A 6,796-nucleotide genomic window follows, 5' to 3' on the forward strand; every position below is an offset into this window, starting at 1 on the left:
GGGCTTCGTCTGTAGACACAAGAGACACAAGACGAAGTCTCAGGGCGGGCGCGTGGCTCAAGCCTATAATCCCAGCACTTTGGGAGGCCGAGGCGGGTGGATCACGAGGTCAAGAGATCGAGACCATCCTGGTCAACATGGTGAAACCCCGTCTCTACTAAAAATACAAAAAATTAGCTGGGCATGGTGGCGCTTACCTGTAATCCCAGCTACTCAGGAGGGTGAGGCAGGAGAATTGCCTGAACCCAGGAGGCGGAAGTTGCGGCGAGCCGAGATCGTGCCATTGCACTCCAGCCTGGGTAACAAGAGCGCAACTCCGTCTCAAAAAAAAAAAAAAAAAGACGAAGCCTCGCTCTGTCGCCCATGTTGGAGTGCAGTGGCGCCATCTCACTGCAACCTCCGCCTCCTGGGTGCAAGCGATTCTCATGCATCAACCTCCCATATAGCTGGGATTAAAGGTGCATGGCACCACATCTGACTAATTTTTGTGTATTTAGTAGACAGGGAGTTTCACCATGTTGGCCAGGCTGGTCTTGAACTCCTGACCTCAGGTCATCAACCCGCCTTGGCCTCCCAAAGTGCTGGGATTACAGGCATGAGCCACCATGCCTGGCCAACTCTGGGCTTTTAATATCAATCAGATGTGCTACCAATGGAAGGTTGAGCAGAGGAATGATCACAGTGTGGCCTGACTTACGGTTTAACAGGAACTTGTTGGCTGCTGTGTCAAGGATAGAGGGCAAAGGGAAAGAGCCATGGGGGGACTGCTCAACCTTCTGGGAAGGGTGGCTTGGGTTAAGATGAGAGCTGGGGTCTGGATTTCTCTTGAAGACAGTGTGGACATGATTTATCGATGATTAGACGTAAGGTATGTGAAGAACGGAGTCAAGGATGGTGCCTGGGATCCCGGCCCACACAGTTGGAAGGGTGAAGGCACTGCCATCTGTTGAGACAGGAAAGAGAGTCGTAGGAGCAGGTGAGGGGCATGAGGAAAGAACAGGAACTGGTTTGGGACATGTTAAGTTTGAGGTATCTGTTAGACACCCAAGTGGAGATAGCCACTATGCAGTTGGATAACAGGATGTAGAATTCAGGAAAGAATATTTCGAGCAGGAGTTATAAATTTGGGAGTCATTAGCATATAGATGGTATTTAAAGCCACGAGACTGAATGCGATTACCTAAGATGTGACTGAGTGTGGATAAGAAAAGAGAGGAGGTCCAGGGATTGAAATTGGGGGCGCTCCAATCTTTGGAGGTCAGGGAGACGAGAAGGCACCAGCCAAGGAGACTCTGAAGGACAGTGGGAAGAAAATCAGAGGAGTGTGGTGTCCTGGAAACCGAGGGGAGAAAAAATTGCAAGGAGGAAAGGGTGGTCAGCTGTGTCAAAAGCTGCTCACGCCTGTAATCCCAGCACTTTGGGAGGCCGAGGAGGGTGGATCACGAGGTCGAGAGATCGAGACCATCCTGGTCAACATGGTGAAACCCCGTCTCTACTAAAAATACAAAAATGAGCTGGGCATGGTGGCGCGTGCCTGTAATCCCAGCTACTCAGGAGGCTGAGGCGGGAGAATTGCCTGAACCCAGGAGGCGGAGGTTGCGGTGAGCCGAGATCGCGCCATTGCACTCCAGCCTGGGTAACAAGAGCGAAACTCCGTCTCAAAAAAAAAAAAAAGCTGCTACCTTCCTGGTGGGGTAATGGGGGCCTAAGTCCTGCTGGAAGTGGGGTCAAGAAAGAATGCAAGGAAAGAAGTGAGAAACAATGAGTATGGACAAGGGTTTAGACATCATGCTGTATAAAGAAGGGAAGAAGTGGGTGGTAACTACAGAGGGAAGCGAGGCCAAGATTCTTTTTTTTTTTTTTTTTTTTTTTTTTGAGACGGAGTTTCGCTCTTGTTACCCAGGCTGGAGTGCAATGGCACGATCTCGGCTCACCGCAACCTCCGCCTCCTGGGTTCAGGCAATTCTCCTGCCTCAGCCTCCAGAGTAGCTGGGATTACAGGCAAGCGCCACCATGCCCGGCTAATTTTTGTATTTTTAATAGAGACGGGGTTTCACCTTGTTGACCAGGATGGTCTCGATCTCTTGACCTCGTGATCCACCCGCTTTGGCCTCCCAAAGTGCTGGGATTATAGGCGTGAGCCACCGCGCCCGGCCCAAGATTCTTTCTTTAAGATTGTTGAAACAAAGATGAATATAGTATGGCCTGCCCTCAAGTTGCCGTAAGTCTAGGGGGAGACGAACACATAGGCAGAAGAAATGGCATGGAGCTGTTTACAGGGGTCCGTACCTCGGTACCCTAGGCTAATTTGGAGAATTTAAACTCTAACCTAATTTGGATGTTTCTCCCCATCGAAATCTTGTGTTGAAATGTTGGAGGTGGTCCTAGTGCGAGGTGTCTGAGTCATGGGAGTGGATCCCTGAGGAAAGGCTTAGTGTTGTCCTTGCAGTAATGAGCGAGATCTCATTCTGAGTTTACATGACATCTGGTCGTCTCAAAGAACCCAGCACCTCCTCCCTTCTATCTTGCTCCCTTTCTTACCATGTAATATACTGGCTCCCACTTGCCTACCACCATGATTGGAAGCTTCTTGAGGGCTTACCGGGAACAGGTGCCGCCGCCATGCTGCTTATGCAGTCTACAGAACTGTGAGCCAAAAGAAATCTCTCTTTTTATTTTTCTTTTATGAATTACCCAGCCTCAGGTTATTTCTCGATAGCAATGCAAAATGGACGAACAAAAAAAATTGGTACCAAGAAGCAGAGCATTGCTGTAAAGATACCTGAAAATGTGGAAGTGGTTTTGGAACTGGGTAACAGGCAGACGTTGGAAGAGTTTGGAGGACTCAGAAGAAGACTAGGAGAGGAAGTTGGGAACTTCTTAGAGAGTTATCAGGTGGTTTTGACCAAAATGCGGCTGGAAATATGAACAGTGAAGGCCAGGCTGATGAGGTCTCATGGGGATAAGGAACTTACGAGAGAGCAAAGGTCACCCTTGTTAAATGCCTTAATAGAAAACTTGGTGCATTGTGTCTGGGCTCTGCAGCTGTGGAAGGCTGAATTTAAGAGTGATGACCGGCCGGGCGCGGTGGCTTGAGCCTGTAATCCCAGCACCTTGGGAAGCCGAGGTGGGCGGATCACGAGGTCAGGAGATCGAGACCATCCTGGCCAACATGGTGAAACCCTGTCTCTACTCAAAATACAAAAATTAGCTGGGTATGGTGGTGTGTGCCTGTAATCCCAGCTACTCGGGAGGCTGAGGCAGGAGAATCACTTGAACCAGGGAGTCGAAGGTTGCAGTGAGCCGAGAATGGGCCACTGCACTCCAGCCTGGATGACAGAGCAAGACTCCGTCTCAAAAAAAAAAAAAAAAAAAACAGTCATGACCTAGGGTACCTGGTAGAATTTCTAAGCGGCAAAGCGTTCAAGATGCACGTGGCTGCTTCTAACAGCCTATTGTCAGATGTATGAACAAAATAATGACTTAAAATAGGAAGTTATAATTAAAAGGGAAGCAGACCGTAAAGCTTCTGAAAATGTACAACCTGGCTGGATGGTAGAGAGGGAAAGGACATTTTCAGAAGAGGAATACAAGCAGGCTGAGGAGTAACCACGTGCTAGAGGGATTAGCTTGACTAAAAGGGAATCCCGCGCTAATTCCAAGACAATGGGAAAAAGGCCTCAAAGACATTTCCAAAATCTTCAAGGCAGCCCCTCCCATCACAGGCCCAGTGGCTTAGGAGGAAAGACTAATTCTGGGGACCAGGCACAGGGCCCTGCTGCTCTGTGTGGCCTCAGCATACCGCTCCCACGTCCTGGTCACTCAACCTCCAGCCTTGGCTCAAAGAGGCCAAGATACAGCTCAGGCTTTCGCTTTGGAGAGTGCCACTATAAGACCTGGTAGCTGGCCGGGCGCAGTGGCTCACGCCTGTAATCCCAGCACTTTGGGAGGCTGAGGTGGGGGGATCACGAGGTCAAGAGATCGAGACCATCCTGGTCAACATAGTGAAACTGCGTCTCTACTAAAAGTACAAAAAATTAGCTGGGCATGGTGGCACGTGCCTGTAATCCCAGCTACTCAGGAGGCTGAGGCAGGAGAATTGCCTGAACCCGGGAGGCGGAGGTTGCAGTGAGCCGAGATCGCTCCACTGCACTCCAGCCTGGTAACAAGAGCGAAACTCCGTCTCAAAAAAAAAAAAAAAAAAAAAAAAAAAAGACCTGGTAGCTTCCACATGGTGTTAAGCCTGCAGGTGTGCAAAATTGCAAGAATGAAGGAGCCTTGGCATCTCCCACCTAGATTCCAGAGGATGTCCTGGAAAGCCTGGATGCCCAGGCAGAAGCCTGTCGCAGGGGAAGAACACCCACAGAGAGACCTTACTAGGGCAGTGCCCAGAGGAAATGTGGGATTGGAGCTTCCACACAGAGTCCCCATTAGGGCACTGCCTAGTAGAGCTGTGGAAAAGAGGCTGCTGTCCTCCAGACTCACGAATGGTAGAGCCACTGGCAGCATGCTCCTGAATCTGAAAAAGCCACAGACACTTAACTCCAACCTGTGAGAGCAGCCACGGGGGTGCACCTTGCAGAGCCACAGGGGTGGAGCTGTCCAAGGCCTTGAGAATCCAACTCTTGCATCAATGTGCCCAGGATGCAGCATGTGGAGTCAAAGACTGTTTTGGAGCCTTAAGAGGTAATGATTGCCCTGCTGGTTTCAGACTCCTGTGGGCCCTGTCGTCCCTTTCTTTTGGCTGGCATCTCCCTTTTAGAGCGGAATGCTTACCCAATACCGGTATCACCCATATCACTGGTGTATCTTGGAAGTAAATAGCTTGTTTTTGATTTTACAGACTCATAAGGAGAAGGAACCTGCCTTGAATCTCAGATGAGACTTTGGACTTTTGATTGAGTTGAGGCTGGAAGGAGCTATGACTTTTGGGGACTATTGGGAACGGATGATTGTATTTTGCAATGTGAGAAAAACACGAAACCTGGGGAGCCAGGGGCCGAATGATATGGTTTGGATGTTTTGTACCCTCCAAATCTCACAGTGAAATGTGACTTACAATGTTGGAGGTGGGTCTGGTGGGAGGTGTTTCAGTAATGGAGGCAGATCCTTCATAAATGGCATGGGACTACCCTTGTGGTAATGAGTGAGTTCTCAGTCTATGAGTTCACATGAGGCTTGGTTGTTTAAAAGAGCCCGGCACCTCCTCTCTCTTTCTCTCTTGCTCCTTCTCTAGCCATGTGATACACTGACTTCTCTTTTGTTTTCCACCATAATTGGAAGGTTCTGAGGTCTTACCAGGAGCAGATGCCATCACCCTGCTTCTTTTTTTTTTTAATTTTTTTTTTTAGAGACCGGGTCTCGCTATGTTGCCCAGGCAGGAATGCAGTGGCTATTCACAGGCGCGATCCCACTACTGATCAGCACAGGAGTTTTGACCTGCTCTGTTTCTGACCTGGGCTGGTTGCCCCTCCTTAGGCAACCTGGTGGTCCCCTGCTCCTGGGAGGTCACCATATTGTTGCCGAACTTACTGCGGACACCCGATCGGCATAGCGCACTACAGCCCAGAACTCCTGGGCTCAAGCGATCCTCCCACCTCAGCCTCCCCAGTAGCTGGGACTACAGGCACACGCCACCTCGCCCGGCAGCACCATGCTTCTTATACAGCCTGCTGAGACAAAATATACATCTTTTCTTTTTTTTTCTTTCTTTCTTTCTTTTTTTTTTCTTTTTTGATACAGAGTCTCACTCTGTCACCAAGCTGGCGTGTAGTGGCACGATCTTGGCTCACTGCAACCTCTGCCTCCCGGGTTCAAGCGATTCTCCTGCCTCAGCCTCTCGAGTCACTGGGACTACAGGCACGTGCCACCACAGCCAGCTAATTTTTGTATTTTTAGTAGAGATGGGGTTTCACCATGTTGGCCAGGCTGGTCTCAAACTCCTGACCTTGTGATCTGCCCGCCTCGGGCTCCCAAGTGCTGGGATTACAGGCGTGAGCCACCGCCTCTTTTCTTTATAAATTACCCAGCTCCAGGCATTCCTTTATAGCCGTGTGAAATGGACTAACGCAAATACTTTGAAAAGATAAGTCCTAAACCAAGTCTTGAAAGATAAGTGATTTTTATCCAGGGGAAGAAAGAAGGGAATGGTATTTCAGGTAGGAGGGAGAATATAAATCAAATCATGAAGCCTGAAACAGCTTGTTGTGTGTGGAAATCGCAGAGAATATAGCATTTCTCTTCTAGAACTGAACTGCCTGGGTGTGACTCCGAGACTCTCTGCAAGATACGTGACCTTGGGCACATTACTAAACCACGATGTGAATCAGTTTTCTCAATCATAAAGCGGAGAATATCATAGTGTTTGCCTCATAGGGTTGTCAGGAGAAGGAAAGAAATCAATTCATGTGAAGTGCTTGGAACAGCGTCTGGCACGTCGTAGATGCTCAATAAATGACAGCGTTTCTTATCACCGAGTGCAGACAGTGAGGCAGGGATTAGATGGAATACGAGATTGAAAATGTAATTAGCCAGAAGGAGAAGGTCTTGTATGCCATACCCAGGGTTTTGACTTTGTCCTGGGGATGCTGAGAGCTACTGCTGTACTGTAGGCTAACAATATAACGGTATATGGTGTTTTAAGTGGCTCACTATGGCCCCCTAGTGGAGGATGGTCATGGGGGGTGAATTTGGAGGCAGGATTTAGAAGACAGGACTATACAATCTGGCTCAACACTTGCCAGTGCGTGAGTCATTTCCTTCTTGGAGCCTCAATTTAATAATCTGGGAAGTCGGA

Source organism: Saimiri boliviensis, chromosome 19, assembly GCF_048565385.1.
Source record: "Saimiri boliviensis isolate mSaiBol1 chromosome 19, mSaiBol1.pri, whole genome shotgun sequence".
Taxonomy (NCBI): domain Eukaryota; kingdom Metazoa; phylum Chordata; class Mammalia; order Primates; family Cebidae; genus Saimiri; species Saimiri boliviensis.